Raw genomic sequence first — 16,004 nt, forward strand, 5'->3', positions numbered from 1 at the left:
TGAGCTTTGAACTTTATATTACAGGATGTGTTCATTATGTGTTGTGTAATATTGTTCATAAAATAAGTACCAGTTGCTCTTGACCATAACTTGTGGTTCTTAACGTACACATCACTGTCTGTACAACAACAACAAGACCAAAAGAAACTGCACAAGTGCACAATAAAAACTGGTAATCCTGAAACTTTTTTTAATGTGTCCGTGCCACAGTACGCTGGTTTCCCTGGTTTAACTATGTATTTGGCTTCCCCACCCCCATGTATAAAGGGATTTTTATAGTTTGCTGCTCTTGTTTATTTACATATTTACTTTAATGTGTTAAAATCTGCAGGACAAACTGAAAACATCATTGTCATCCCTGGAACTAAAAGTCAGAGATCTTAAAGATTTACAAACCAAGAATGAGACAGAATTCCTGGAGATACAAGTAAGTAAATTGACTATGGTTTGTTCTGAATGTTTCCTGTACATGTGATCTGCAACAAAACTGCAGGAAGTAGGCATTATGCTTTGCAGGTCTGCACTGTATTATTTTAAAAAGTTTCATGACATACTTTATTAACTACATGTAATTAGGGTGTTTGAACTATCTGTTGGTTTTCTGTAGTATATTTTTATGATTTGGGGCAGTGATGAAGAACTGAGTCATTTTGAAAGCCTAATGTGTCATGAGGTTATAATGTTTAAGGAATCATGTTGACTGAATATCTTTCACTCAAATATTAGTCAAAAAGGAAAAAAAGGCCAAAAGCCACTTTCAGTGAACACTATTTATTTATTTCTGCAGGGGCACAAACCTCTTTACAACCTCACCATGTGGGCAAACCCTACACCCTCCTCATCTTGTATATACCAGCTTCAATGTCCTACAATAGTGGGGGAAACAGTGCAACTGCAAAGGGAACCAGACATTGTTTTCAGTGGTAATAACTGGACCAAACTGCATTCAAACAAAAGCTGTTCTGTAGAATGACAGATTTGTGTATGTTAGTATTGAAAAGAACTACTTAAGGCTTATTTAATCCTTACACCTGATCTATTTGTGTGGACGTGATTTGAACAAGAACTGATAAATTAACTAGGGAATTATGTATTTATTTTAAATAAAATTGGTAATTTAAGCACAGTGAATAAGACTATTATAGATGTGTAAAATAACACAAAACATTTCCATAGGTAATTTTAGTTGAGTGTTTAAGTCTAATATAGTGCTTGTTGTGGCACAAAGGTTAGTGTTCCTGCCACAAAGTGCTTGGATCTCTAGCTTGGTTTCAGTGTGTGCATTCTTTGCAAGTCTGCATGTTCTTGTTTTGTCCAACAGGGTTTTCACTGTTTCACTGTGTGTGATGTGTTGTGTGTGTGTGTGAGACTGTGTGTGTGAGAGTTTGTGTGTTTGAGTGTGTGTGTGTGAGAGTGTGTGTGTGTGTGTGTGTGTGTGTGTGTGTGTGTGTGTGTGTGTGTGTGTGTGAGTGATGGACTGACATTACAGATAGAAGTTATTCTTCTTGTTCGCAAAACAGAGTTCCTGCAGTACTGAATATGATAAAGTGGATTTTTGAGTAATGTTTAACAAGTATGGTGGGTGGGTGGTGTGGTGCTGTTGTGCAGTAAGACAGTTCAGTTCAGTTCTTTTCTCAGCAGCTCTTCTCTAGAGACATGGACATGAATGAATGGGCATTTGAAGGTTGTTGGTTGTGCAGGGGGGGCAACTCTGCACGTAAAAATCAACTGCCAATCATTAGCGGACTGGAGTTCCGCTGTGACGACCCCTAACCGGGAAAAGCGGAAAGACACAACAACAACAAAGTATAGTCAGTTTCCTGAACTCTGTTCCTGCTGAACCCATAGTCTAACAAATTATGGTTGTATCAGTAGCTCTCCATTAATGAATGACCTATGTTGTTATGAATAACTTATGCGCAGACTTAACCTGTGAAGCAGCAAACTTCAAGATGTCTCTCCTAGTAGTCCTTTACTTTTTTTTGAATGCCAATGTCCATCTCATGCTGGTATCTACCCTGACATTAGCTGTCCTAGCAACTCGGATCAGAATGTGACAAATGCAAACTCCTCAATCCAGAAAGATCAAGAAAAATTGCATTGAACCTGCCAAGTAACAGTTTTTCATATGTTATTGTTATTTTTCCAAATATTTAAACACAAGGTTATTTCTTTTGTACAAAGAATATATTTTTGTACACCATCGTGATATATTTGGACATCTTTAATTGAAATAATTATGTTGAGCAGTTTGCATCCATCACCTTGTATAATTATCCAAAGCCTTTTACCCACATTTTATTTCTTGAAAGAATAGTCTGAAAAGAAGTGGCCCTAATATAAAGTTAAAATTTAAATTAATCTGTTAGTGGCATGCACACCACCAGGGACATAGTTGCACGATTTCCTCCCCACATCATCTTTCAAGTTATGTTAGTGCTTTTGGATTCTTGTACTTATCTGCAGTTAAGCAATGGTTTGTTTTTGGCATTTGGTGTGTGCCCAGGTTCTCTTCTACCATCTTGTAACAAGCAGTTCCTAGCAGACTACCTGTTTAGCCCCTCTTCCTGTCACATCTGGAGTATGTTATGAGTGCAGTGGGTGCCATTTTCAAAAGTCTCGCTAGGTAATAGCAGCTCACGGTCCGTCAGCATGGTGTGCTTGCCATGCAAACAATGTCTGCTCTTGTATAAGGAAAGATAAGTGAAACAGAAAAGCTTGATTTATACATGTTTAAAACTGTAGCCCTGTTCTTGTGCAGCAGGGTTGTGCTAGGATATCTTGGCTGTGCACATCTAGAAATGATTTGCTTCTGCTTGAAAAGCTTGTTTTTTGATACACCTTTGAGGTTAGAACAGTAAACTGACTAAAGTTTAATGGTGCACTAATATCCCTTACTTGTGGTCACATGAATAGTTGTGATACCTTTCCATTGCTGTGTATCGCTGTTTAATTCTTGGTTGCAGCAGAAAATAGTTATTCTACATGCTTTCATTGATGTGTTTAATCTCCTGACTGCAGACATTTAAATAATGCTTGTATTATTTAACATAATTACATATGGTAACTTTTATATTGTTTATGTGCTTACAGTTGCATTGGTAACATCATTTGTGCTAAATTACTGACCAGATGAATGCTGTGCTGATAAATTTAATTAATGTTAAGCTCTGCTTCATTACTTGCATGTATATTGAGCTAGGTTCAGTTCCTGCATTTGGTATACTAATGGATGAAGTTTTGGTCATGTGTTCATTAACTCACTCTAATGTTGTAATGTAAATATAGCTTGCTATGCAATTATTCTCCCAGTACACAGTTTCACTTACTAACAACTACTTTCACACTCTTTTTACGGCTCCTTTCCTACATAACTTACTTTGCAGCTGTGTTCCTCTTCACCATCAGAGTCTCTAGCTCACAGAAACATCCAACTGTGATAGCATGCTTGGACCCTACAACAATTCATTAAATAGTGACTTCCATTCTACCAGTAAACATGGGTCTTTCCACTACTGAAACCCATTGTTTAAAAACAAAAACTAAAGAAAATATAAACTTCTATCTTAACATTTAAATTAATCTGTTAGTGGCATACTCACCTCCATGGACATTGTTGCATGACTTCCTTCCTTTATCTTCTTGAAGTCATATTAGTGTTTTTTCTTTGGCGCTCGGTTTGTGCCCAGGCTCTGCTCTCTCCACTCAGGCTCACTCTGCTCCCCTACCCTAGCCCCAAATCTCACCCACCCCCACTTCATCTAAACTTAAATCCTACAATTCCACACATCCCTTCGAACAATCCAATCCCATTGTGCTAGCTCAATTCAATCCCACCCTGTACTCCAAACAAGCCAATCATATACTAAATCACATCATACAGCTAACAACTGGTAGTTTGTAGCACCCTTAATAATGTCTCCCTCTAATTCACATTTACTTTTCCTTCCTCATCCTGCACTACTTCTAGTTCTACTACTACATCTTTCTTATGCATCACTAAGCCAACATCCGTAACCATCCTCCTCTCAATGCCATCTGAAAGCTATTCAGAAGAATCACCCAGCTCATACAAATAACTTCAATACTCTTCTCCATAGTAAAAAAAATTCCTACTGTCAGTTCTGTTCATTATATTACATCAGTAAACTCTCCCCGCTCTCCTGAATACAACATAGACAGTTAAACAAGAATACAAAACCCATCTATCCACTCTTCAGTAGTCTCAACCTTATCTCTCTCTGTGGAGATATACATCCCAGCCCACTTCCCACCCCTCTACCATTCCTATGACATCCAACCCTCTTAACTCCTCTAAATCCCTGTGTGTGTAGTAACACTAAGCTTACAAAGTGTTCACAACAAAACTGCAGACCTCCATGCCCAGATAGCTCTCAATAAACCCCACATTGTTGCTACCACAGAGACCTGGCTTAAACCAAATATAAAAGATTCAGAAATCCTACCTTCAGGCTACAGTACAGTAAGGACTGATAGACCCCATAAGGACTGATAGACCCCACAAAATGGAGGAAGAGTAGCACTCCTTTAGTCTAATAACTATAATATATTCCCATACTGTGACATCATCACACGAGTATCCAAAGGCAAAACAAAAATTTAAAACTATAAACAAATCAGAACCAAAATAAATATGGACATCTGTAGGATTACTTCTCAACCCTGGTACGAAAAGCAACCCATGTCCACACAAAAACACCCATATAAATAGCTAGTCTCTTCAACTCACACTTCATAAATTCCATAATGAACATTACTGCTAACTTTGCACAACTACACTCCAACACAAATTATAGAGGATCAACCACACTACCCCACCTCTATCAATCCCACTCCTCCACTACGTTACCCATAGATGAATCAAAAATGAATGCTTCACCCACTTTCTCATTTACTAGAATGCCAACTACCACTATAAAAAGGCTACCCATCAAGCTAAAATCCAGCTCTAACGCACCATACAAGCTCCCCACTGAATATCTAAAACTCGCTGCAGAAGCCATTGCCTTCCCTGTTAGTGTACAAATCATCAGGTCCATCCAAGAGTCGAATGTCCCAAAACTGTGTAAAAGAGCTTTTATCATGTACACTAATCATCAGGTCCATCCAAGAGTCATATGTCCCAAAAACGTTGTAAAAGAGCTTTTATCATACCCATCCATAAGGGTCCCAAGTAAACTGATGTCTGAAACTACCAACCTGTAGCTCTTTTATCCCCAATCTCTAACTTCCTTGAAAAATGTGTACACATGCAACTTCTGCATTTCCTCCTTAAGAACCAAATCCTATCTCCAACCCAGCATAGATTCAGACCAAGTCATAGCACTACAACTGCATTAATGTCATTCTTGGACACAATCAAAAAGTCCAGAGACTTGGGGAAAAATTGCATCCACCCTATTTCTAGACTTATCTAAAGCTTTTGATATAGTATCTCGCTCACTTCTATCTCAACTTTCCAACACTTTAATAGCTACCGCCCTTCTGCTGGTTTTCCAGTTATGTATCTGACAGACAACAGGGAATTAGATGTCAAAATTCTCCATCACTATACCTCTACCTGTGTTCCCTAATGCTCTATATTAGGGCCACTCCTGTTTAGCATTTTATTAATCATCTTCACTCCTCATTCAGTCTGGCTTCACTCATACAGTGTGCAGGTGACTCCACCATTGCATTCTCTGCTAACACTACACCTGACTTACATGTCACTCAGTCAGTATTTACTATCTTAGAAACATGTTCATACAATAACCACTTGTCTCTCAACCCCAACAAAGCCAAACTTATGTTATTTACACCCAAGAAAAATACTTCCATAAACAAATCTCAGTTCAATTCTCAGTTCAAAATATATTCCCAGAGTAACACTAAAGTAGAAATAGTTTGCCACACTAAACTGCTAGGAGTAATAATTAATGAAAACCTAAAATTCGACCTATACATAGAACATAACATCAACAAAACACACAGGCATCAACATTTCCTTTCCCCTTCCATGAAACAACTACTTGCTACCACTTATCTGCTTCACTCTCTTACCTACGGTGCACCCCTGCTTAATAATCTGCTATCCTCCCTGAAAAGAAAACTCAAAATATGTTGTAATAGGATTGCCAAATTTGTTACAAATTCTAGACAATCCAGCCACAATTACACATCCCTACACTCTCTAAAGTGGCTTGAACTCCCATACTGTCTCACCTGTCTGCAACTAACTGCAGCCCATAAAAATAATTATCAAACCCTCAGATTGCCTTGGCTTAAGTGCTTCATTTACCCACTGTCTTCCTGATAGGTCCCTTAGATTTGAAATTTATCACCTTTTGCAATTCCACAAGCCTAACCTACCTGGAAGTCAGCTACTTTACTCTTGTTTTATAGTCAGAGCCTGGAATGCCCTTCCATTAGTAACTCTTAACACTCACAGTAATATTTCTTTCAAAACCTCTCAGCGTGAACACCTCTCTACTAACCGGATCTGTACGTGTGCTAAACCTCCTCCCTCCATAACCTGACATTTTCCTCACAAATATAATCACACCTCTTCAGACTACCTAATAAATCTGGTTTATTCTTACCTTTTCATTATTTTTTCTCTTTTAACTTTCTCTAATCCAAAGAATGAATTTCCAATCTTTTTCCTGTGCATGAAATGCTTAAATGGTTTGTGTAATGTTATACGTTTTGTAAATTGTGGTTTCTTTGTACATCCAGACACAGGACAGAAATTTGTATTTAAGGTTGTAGCCAACTGCTTGACCTTGCATGTTGTTTACTTGACTTGCTGTTTACAATGTGAAGTGTGAAGTGTTTTATGTTGGTAAAACTGATAGAATGTTAAAGGATAGAGTTAGGGAACATTTATATAGCATTCATACTAGTTCAGCCAACAATGCTTTGTCAAGGCATGTGAAGAATATTGATGAACAACATACATTTCGGTTTCTAGTGATGGATGTGGTTAAAGCCAGTTTCCATGAGGGGATGTTTGGAATTTTACTGAGACAGTGGAGGTCAAGTGGGTTATTCGTTTAAGAGCTGACCTAGGTAGGGGTTTAAATGAGGGGTTCCTATTAGATGACTGAAGACGCATTCTTTCAAATGCGTCTTGGTCGAACTTAAAAAGACGAAAAGGCAAAATGATGAAGCGGCATATAAGTAAATTCTTTCCCTGGGAAAGAAATCGCTTGGCTGTGTCCATTACTTTGCCATTTTCGTCACTGTAGTGTGATCTCAGATTTGGTATATTTCAGTAGGGGGGATGTTGGGGGCAGAGCCCCCCACTTTATGTTATGTTTTAAGTGGAAAAAATATATTTTTTGTTCTAAGTGTTCGAGTTTGTAAGCTTTCGCTTACATGGGGTCGATAAATCATTGTTCGCTTTTCTAAGCGTTCGATGATTTAATATAGACCCTTAAAAGAGAAGATCCCTTTATAACCTATTTTAATGGGATGCAACCTTATTTCATGGTGCTTTGTGTGTTTCAATGCATTACACTTGGAGGTATGATTTGATATGTTGTTTTATATATATATATATATATATATATATATATATATATATATATATATATATATTTGCTAGAATTTATATATATATATATATATATATATATATATATATATATATATATATATATATATATATATTTTTTTTTTTTTTTCTATATACAGATTTCATTTTTTATTTTAGTGAGTTGTTGATAGGAAATGTTTCATGATATTTTCTTAATTGGACTGTTATTAGGGATGGTTCAATTCTCTGGTCATCAGTGATTTGTATTTGATATACATGGATAGTTGATGACAATGGTAAAGTTTTATGGTCTGAAGAAGCTGTTGTGAAAGCACTTTCCAGTTATATATATTTTTTTTTTTTACTTATTAAATTATGTATTTTATGACCCCTTGGATTTTGTGTTATTCCGTTTTTATCAGTTTTTGTGCTATACTATCATTCTGTAATGGAATATTCATTCCTGCTGGCATGTTTTCTTGGACATTATTTGAATTTATTTCCACATGAAAAGGAAGCATGGCCGAGGGTGGCTAGGATATTTTGGAACTTGATTACAACCCTGGTGGTACCAGTGGTAAGCTTACTGAAGAGTTTGCTATATTAACACATTGTATTGTGAGGGTCTACAATCCATTGATTATGCTTGGGATGCTTTGCAAGTCAGAAATGAATTAGACAGCCAGCACTGATGTTGAAGCCCTTACTAAAGCTGTAGATGACTTGGAATATAATCTTTTGAAACGTAAACCTTTGTAGACTCAGACGCAGTATTTTAAAATCTGCCTACAACAAAAGATTGTATCCAGAGGCTTATGAGTTTTCAGAATGCCAATGTATGGGGAGAAGTATTCAGAACTGCTCGCACAGTGGCAGAAGCTCAACCGTGAGGTAAGCAGCAAATACCTAAAACTCTTAATTGACTTTTTTAAACCTGAAGAGGAAATGCTGATTACTAAAATTACTGAACAACGAGCTGCATTATATGATCATTTTCCAGGGGGTCTGATTGATTCTAGCTTGGACAGATTTGTTGATATGGTCTTATTATATGAGAGGATATTACTATACCAGAAATGGCTAAAAACAGAGATGTGGCTGACTTTAAGAGTGGTCATGTTTTTACATGGCCTAAAAGTAAATCAGTTATTAGGATTAAAGGACTTCTGGGAGACTCGCAATCTGGTCAGTCAGATATTTCAATCCCCTTGAGTCATTCTTTGGTGATAACAGAGACTACTGTTGTTAATGAGAATGTCATGAATCGTGAGGTGCTGATTGAGAATACCTCAAGTACATTGACCTCGGGTAATGATGTGAGAAGAAAAGCTCTGTTGAGGAAAAATAAAGAAAACATTGTACCGAAAATAGATGACAGGTCTTTTAGTTTCCTTTACTCTTCAACTAAAGTTATTGCAAGAGCAGGAGGCACTCTAGGAGCAGGGATGAGTCAAGAGGAAGTTACCAATGGAACCGAGTACCAAACCAGTCTCTGAAGAAAATATGGAAACAAATAGTAACTTGATAGTATGGAATCTAAGAGACAGCTAACATGAAAAATGAAGTGTTCTTGAAAAGGGATCATCTTTTATTCTGACTCCGTGTATGATCTAACAGACACTATCTTGGACATTAAATTATTTCTTAGGAATGAGTGTTTGAAAATGGAATTTGGTGGTGAAGGCTGTATAACAGTGTTCATTTTAGGAGACCCAGTTTATATATTCCTACTGTTTATCCACTGATTGATGTCTTTGGCAGATTAGGGAATGATTTGTATGATTTTTTTTTTCTATGGACGAGTGAGTGAGAGTCATAGAAAATAATTATAATCTTACATATAATGAACATTTAGTGATGGCAAGAATATGAAATGATGATGATAGGACCTGCTGGAGAGGTAGGTATGTATCCCACAGACTACCTCATCTATGGAACGGGCTCCCCTTGCATGTGAAGCAGAGTTCCTCTCTAACCCAATTCAAGTGCAACTTGAACAATTGGATGGGAAGCCAGACATTTATCCCTGGTGTGGCACCTATGTTTCTAATGGACACAGGTAACGTGTACATGGTTCATCTCCCAGGCCCATGTTTATACTTATCAAGAGTATTAGAACTTGTCAGAGATGTGGGATGCATGGCTGGGCTTAAAAAGCCCCTTCTGGTCATTAGCCTAGTAAACACCTATGAATCTGTGAGCCTATGAACTTATAAGACGATGGTCATCAGACCAGCTGATGAAAGGGGGTCTGTTGTAGTTATGGACAGAGCTGATTATTTTAACTGTATGAAGCAGATGTTGAGTGATGCACATTTTTATACAATGATACTGATATTGATAAGCTGAAAATGAGGATCCATCAGACTTTGGATGATTGCTTGTTAAGTAGGGTTATTAGTTTTGATTTATTTAAATATTTTTTGGTGGAAAATCCTTTGATTCCTATCATTCAGGGTCTCCCAAAGATATACAAAAACAGTCATAAACCACATTTGAGACCAATTGTAGCAGGTTGTAATTGGAGTACAGAACCCTTTTCTTTCTTTGTAGAGAAGCATTTATATGCAGTTTTGGATGGAAATGTAAGGGTTCTAAGCGACTCTAAACAAGTTTTGAAGAATCTTTATGGGTATGTTGATATACAATTTTTAGGTTCTAGGTATTTTTTTGTGACAATGGATGTACAGTCATTGTTCACAATGATTCCTAATAATTTTTGTCGCAATTGTGTTAATGACTACCTGACCAGACATACTAGGTATAATCTTTCTCTTATTGATTTACTTTGTCTTTACATGGAGATAACACTTGAGATACTATTTTTATGTTTGATGGCCTCTATTATTTGCAGAAAGATAGCTCAGCTATTAGTACATCCAGTGCTAATATGGTAATGGCTACATGGAAGGAAGATCACATGTTTAAGATACATTGGTGTGAACACTTTGTCCCTTTTTATCGGTGGTCCATCTATGATTTGTTTTTTATATGGTCTGGGGCATGCAATTGATTTGCATGAGTTTCATAATAGTTTTAAATGTTTCCATTACTTTTTTGAAGTTCTCTATGACTTAAGTCTGATAAACAGATTTATTTTCTGGATCTATTCATATATAGATTAGATAGTGAGGTTGCGAACACTGGTATTTATAGGAAACCTAGATACAAGAATACTCTACTACATAGACATAGTATACACCCCTCACATGTTTTTAGAAACATAATTAAAGGACAAGGAATGAGAATGCCTCCAGTCTAAATGCCTCTGAAGAAGGTTTTCTTTCTGAAGTTTCCGATTTAAGGGATAGGTTGATTATGAGAGGGTATAATAATATTGAGGTTGATAATGTTTTAAATGTGATCCCCTGCCTGAGGAACAATGTTGTGAGACCATACTTTTCTGAACAGAATACATCTCCTTATAATAGGCAATCTATTACTTTTTTGGATAGAACAGTTTCCATCCCTATGTTCTATTAAAATGATACTAAGGCTGTCGCAAAAGTAATTGGTAAACACTGGGGAATTTTGACTCCTGACCCCACAATAAAAGGAATTGTAGGAGATACCCCCATTTTAACTATAAGAACAACAATTTTCAAAAAGACAGCTTTAGTACATGCAAGGCTGGCAATGTCATACAACCTTGTGGGAGCTCTAACTACTGTTGTTATAGACAACAGTGGTTTCTTTATACATCCAGACACAGGACAGAAATTTGTATTTAAGGTTGCAACCAACTGCTTGAACTCGCATGTTTATCTGAGTTACTGTTTACAATGTAAAGTTTTTTTTTTTTTTTGTTGGCAAAACTGTTAAAATGTTAAAGGATAGAGTTAGGGAACATTTGTATAGCATCTGTACTGGTTCGAACAGCAATGCTCTGTTGAAGCATGTGAAGGATACTGATGAACTGCATACTTTTAGGTTTCTAATGATGGATGTGTTTAATCCTAGTTTGCATGAGGGGGATGTTCGGAATTTTACTGCGAAATTGGAGGTCAAGTGGATTATTTGTTTAAGAACTGACCAAGGTAAGGGTTTAAATGAGAAGGTCCCTTTAAAACCTATATTAAAGGGAAGCAGCCTTGGGACATATTTCATGGTGTTTTATGTGTTTCAATGTATTATACTTTGAGATGTTTTGATATGTTTTTATATATGGGTATACTTGCTAGATTTATATATATATATATATATATATATATATATATATATATATATATATATATATATATATATATATATATATATATATATATATATATATATATATATATATATTCTACGTAATATTTCATTTTTTATTTGAGTCGGTTATTTATAGGAAATGCTTCATGATATTTGGTTAATTGGACTGTTAGGGATGGCTCTGTTCTCTGGATGTCAATGATTTGTTTTTAATATAAATTGAAAGTTGATGAAGTTTTATGGTCTGAAGAAGCTGTTGTGAAAGCACTTATCAGCTATATATTTTTGTTTTACTTATTAAACTCCCTTGGATTTTGTTTTATTCCATTAGTATTATCAGTTTTGTGCTATAAGACAAGGACGGTTGTAATAAATTATAGATCACGTTAAGTTTTATTGAGTGAGTTTGTAATCTTCTGGTATGTGATATATACAAAATACTTAAGAATTTGGTTAGGTGATCTGGTTGGAAGCTGTACAACATATGATGAGTTAAAAAGAGTATTACAAGATGTTTTTTTAAATGTGGACATTGACAGGATTAGAATTGGATCCAAGGGTGCAGGCTTTGCACTTTTATGTGCTGCCCTTGCTACTGTATTTTTTCAATCATTTCTAGTCAGTGCCCTGAGTATTGTTTGAAGGCAGTTGAGAATATAATGAGAAATTTTATTTAGGATGGTTTTGAAGGATTTATCCCATGAGAGAAGCTGACAGTATCCAAAGATGTAGAAGTATAAACGTGTTACAGATCCTTATTTATATGTTAATGTTGTGCAGTTTAAATTATTGTATTTAACTATGAAATCTTATGATGCCAAATGAAGAAACTTATGTTTGCCTGGCTCTGTGGTGAAATATTTGATAGAATAACTTTGTTTAGAAGTATTATGCAAGGAGAAGGAACCCCTTGTGTATGCTGATGCCAGGTTTGGAGACCTTGATAAATATTTTTAGCTTCCCCAGAAGTTAGTCCATGTTTGAATTTAATCTTAGCTGTTGGTTGTAGTAATGTGGGGCTTTAAAGGTAGATGGGTATATAGAAGTAGGAGGCCATATGAACTTTTTGCTTTTCTGATATTATTGGTTTGGAGTGCTTGATCTCAAGTTCACCAGAATGTTTGACTGGACAGTGCTTTAGGAACAGGATATGAAGGGATGGTTGGTACTGATAGAAGAATTGGACTTGCTGCTTCCACCATTCCCATGGTGTTGCCATCATTGGTTCTGGAAGCAAGAGGAGATAAAAAGTCTGGTTAGCTGGGTGCATGAGGCATTGAGGGAGCTTAATTCTGCTTTACAGCAGAAAGTGAATGATACTGGGGGAATTTGTCTTACATATGGCAAAATATGATGGATCTGAATATGGCAAATGTCATGGTATATAACTAATTCTAGTTGATTTAGAATATGTGGGTGGAAATGCTTGCACAAATATTTTGTATTTCTCAAAGGTTAAACAAGATGTTTACAAATGTAGACATGTTTACTGGAACTGAAGTGAAGGTGTTATTGGAATTTAAGAAAATATTTTAGGTTATGTTCACAGGTGGTAGGTTTTAAGATGTGTTTATATCAGCTAAGAATGACCGAGTGATGTAGCTGTAGGAAAGGCATTGTTGTTACTTGGATATGATAGGCAGATTCATTGTACTAAGAATGAAAATAATTGGGGGTGGGGGGGTTTAAGAAGGTACCATTATGTGTACACCTCCATGTATACATCACAGTACCCTTTTGGTATTCAGCAACAGCCCTAGCACAGTGCTGCATGGTGCTTTAATGTAAAGACCTGCAACACTGAGTATGGCTGGCCCAAGGCCTTGCTGAATTGTAATGTAGCAGTCTAGGGGAGAGTCATATGCTAATTATTCGTGTGTTCTCTTCCCTGGAACCACCCTCCAGAAAGGCATCTGCATGTCAAGCGATTTCATTCAGCCATGTAGATCAACATGGGCGCCCCACAGATCTCATGATATCTGCTGTGTTCAGTTACCTCCCTTGACCATAGGATGTTGACTGGGGGAGGTCACTAGACATCAGGGATAATACATATTTGAAGTGCCTTCACATCATAGGCATCAATACAGGATTGGGGGGAACAATAGTCATCGGGATACTTTGAACTAAAATGCCATAATAGCACGGTCATCACTACAGGGATCAGGAGCGGAAAAACTAGAAACCAGGGATTCTGCAAATGTGTCATAAAAGCACATAAACTAATGCAGTGCTGAGGCAGCTCCCTATTGAAATAAATGTGTCATAATAGCACATAAACTAATGCAGTGCTGAGGCAGCTCCCTATTGAAATAAATGTGTCATAATAGCACATAAACTAATGCAGTGCTGAGGCAGCTCCCTATTGAAATAAATGTGTCATAATATAAACTAATGCAGTGCTGAGGCAGCTCTATTGAAATAAATGTGTCATAATAGCACATAAACTAATGCAGTGCTGAGGCAGCTCCCTATTGAAATAAATGTGTCATAATAGCACATAAACTAATGCAGTGCTGAGGCAGCTCCCTATTGAAATAAATGTGTCATAATAGCACATAAACTAATGCAGTGCTGAGGCAGCTCCTTATTGAAATAAATGTGTCATAATAGCACATAAACTAATGCAGTGCTGAGGCAGCTCCCTATTGAAATAAATGTGTTATAATAGCACATAAACTAATGCAGTGCTGAGGCAGCTCCCTATTGAAATAAATGTGTCATAATAGCACATAAACTAATGCAGTGCTGAGGCAGCTCCCTATTGAAATAAATGTGTCATAATAGCACATAAACTAATGCAGTGCTGAGGCAGCTCCCTATTGAAATAAATGTGTCATAATAACACATAAACTAATGCAGTGCTGAGGCAGCTTCAAAATAAATGTGTCATAATAGCACATAAACTAATGCAGTGCTGAGGCAGCTCCCTATTGAAATAAATGTCATAATCGCACATAAACTAATTCAGTGCTGTGGCAGCTCTCTGTTGAAATGTTGGCAGTTGAAATGAGTATTGAGAAGCAACCATAAAAAAAGACCAAAACCCAGGAAAAGAGTGACTCTCAGAGATTGTTGTTCTGGTTTAAACTTCTTTTTTGCAGGGTGGCAAGCCCCCTATACCCCTGAACTTACACATACCAACTCTGAGGTCACCATAGCATGGATAAAATGGAGTATCCTGATAAGTAGCCACCTTGTACTTGTCTGTGTGTGTGTCTGTCTGTGTGTGTCTGTGTGTGTCTGTGTGTGTCTGTCTGTGTGTCTGTGTGCCTGCGTGCATGTGTTTGAATGGTTACTAGTGCTTGTGTGGAAAGTAACTGTAAGGAGGATGTCAGTGCCTACATGAGCAGCAGTTTACTACTGCAATATACAGGTCAGTAATGATCTGCATGTTGTAATCATAACTGTGATTTAGAAACATGGAAATTAGCCAATTCTGAGGTCCTATCTTGTTGCTGCTGACATGTCTCTGAATCATAAATTAGCCATGATCAGAGCAGGGCCTGCTACATCCTTTCATGAATTTCCAGGCTTATAAGAAGGTTATTACAAAGAAATGGAAAACAGATCAATTTCCAAATTTAGATAATGTAGTGGAGATGGATGAATAGGTTAAAAGGGAGACTGATACGGCTAAAAGATTTTTTGGATTGAATATGTTGCTAGGTGGCTGCTGCTGCATTATGTATAAAGGAGTATTTTGACAACTGAAAATAAGGGTTGTTTTATGTAATCTACTGGAAAGGAAACTTGCTATTAAGTGAAAAGTGATTTTTCTATCATTTTACTGTGTTGCATTATCTTGGTATTTTTGATTTTTAAAGTTTTGGGAGCTGGCTAACTTTTTGAATAAAATGCTCACCTTCTGGCATGTCTCTTAACATTTTTGCTCAAGAATTCAGGAAACAGGCAAACATAATGCCTCCCCAAATCAAGGATAATTTTAAATATTATTGTAATTCACTTAAAGAGCTAATGGAATGACATATTTTATATCGACATGCATCTTCTGAGCAATAAGAATTATGAAACTCTAATTTTAGGCATTATTGACTGTAATCCTCAATGATTTACAGAAAATCAATAATTTGCAAAGGATAATATCAGGGACCTTTGAGAGGTATGCCTTCTGGTAGTTGAAGTATAGATTTTTTTGTTAAGTAATTTGTGCATTATAGCTGCACCTTTTTGACTTCTTTATGCTGAGTGCATTGTAAATTTCTTCTTTTAAAATGGTTATTCTTAATATTGGTAAAATAAGATGTTC

At 36.6% G+C, this 16,004-nt stretch overlaps 1 protein-coding gene across 1 annotated transcript in view; it reads left to right on the forward strand.

Annotated features, from left to right (window-relative positions):
- The first annotated feature begins 335 nt into the window (after nt 1-335).
- LOC122813904 (zinc finger protein 501-like) overlaps nt 336-16,004 on the forward strand; it is an 85,965-nt gene continuing 70,296 nt past the window's right edge. Inside the window, exon 1 of the mRNA XM_044086451.1 lies at nt 336-427. The gene's annotated coding sequence lies outside the window, so the exon portion shown is untranslated. The remainder of the gene's footprint in view (nt 428-16,004) is intronic.

This window comes from Protopterus annectens, chromosome 10.part0, assembly GCF_019279795.1.
Source record: "Protopterus annectens isolate FY-2018-M chromosome 10.part0, PAN1.0, whole genome shotgun sequence".
Taxonomy (NCBI): Eukaryota; Metazoa; Chordata; order Ceratodontiformes; family Protopteridae; genus Protopterus; species Protopterus annectens.